This window comes from Rhinopithecus bieti, unplaced genomic scaffold (assembly GCF_001698545.2).
Source record: "Rhinopithecus bieti isolate Rb0 unplaced genomic scaffold, ASM169854v2 scaffold_23675, whole genome shotgun sequence".
Taxonomy (NCBI): domain Eukaryota; kingdom Metazoa; phylum Chordata; class Mammalia; order Primates; family Cercopithecidae; genus Rhinopithecus; species Rhinopithecus bieti.
Window position 1 is genome coordinate 1 of NW_016888093.1, and position 831 is coordinate 831.

The 831-nt window shown below is 66.4% G+C and overlaps 1 long non-coding RNA gene across 1 annotated transcript; it reads left to right on the forward strand.

Annotated features, from left to right (window-relative positions):
* The first annotated feature begins 37 nt into the window (after positions 1-37).
* LOC108525864 (uncharacterized) lies at positions 38-739 on the forward strand. Its single transcript, XR_001884358.1, has 4 exons — positions 38-186; positions 283-363; positions 445-517; positions 638-739. It is a non-coding gene; the product is annotated as an uncharacterized LOC108525864 (long non-coding RNA).
* The last annotated feature ends 92 nt before the right edge of the window (positions 740-831 follow it).

The window sequence follows — 831 nt, forward strand, 5'->3', positions numbered from 1 at the left end:
CCCAGGCAAGGCCCCTCCCCTGAGCGCTGCTCCTCCTAGGACATCCTGGACCTGGAGAACCAGCGAGAAAACCTGGAGCAGCCGTTCCTGAGTGTGTTCAAGAAGGCGCGGCGGAGGGTACCTGTGAGGAACCTGGGAAAGGTTGTACATTATGCCAAGGTCCAGCTGCGGTTCCAGCACAGCCAGGTGGGGCCGGGTCAGGTGGGGCACGCGCCGGGTGCAGCATCCCCACCAGCCCGGGGCTCCCCAGACCCTGTACTGACGACCCTGCTGCCCGCACAGGATGTCAGCGACTGCTACCTGGAGCTGTTCCCCGCCCACCTGTACTTCCAGGCCCACGGCTCGGAAGGACTCACCTTTCAGGTGAGGCAGTGGGCAGTGGGGTGGGGCCGTGGCCACCCTTCTCTCCATGGATCCCTGAAGCGCCTACCCTGTGCCTGGCAGGGGCTGTTACCACTGACGGAGCTGAGCGTCTGCCTGCTGGAGGGGTCCCGAGAGCACGCCTTCCAGATCACAGGTGTTTGGGATGCTCCCCGGGCCCCAGAGGCACTCATGACCCAGGACTTGGAGAGGGGCCTGCCCTGTGGGCTGCGGGGCATGTGTGTGTATGTGTGTGCCCTCTCTGCCCTGCCCACAGGCCCGCTGCCCGCACCCCTCCTGGTGCTCTGCCCCAGCCGAGCCGAGCTGGACCGCTGGCTTTACCACCTGGAGAAGCAGACGGCCCTCCTTGGGGGGCTGCAACACTGCCACTCGGCACCCCACAGGTCAGTGCCAGGGACCCCACGCCCCTCCCCACCCAGATCCTCGCAGCCTGCTCTGACCTCCTCCTCA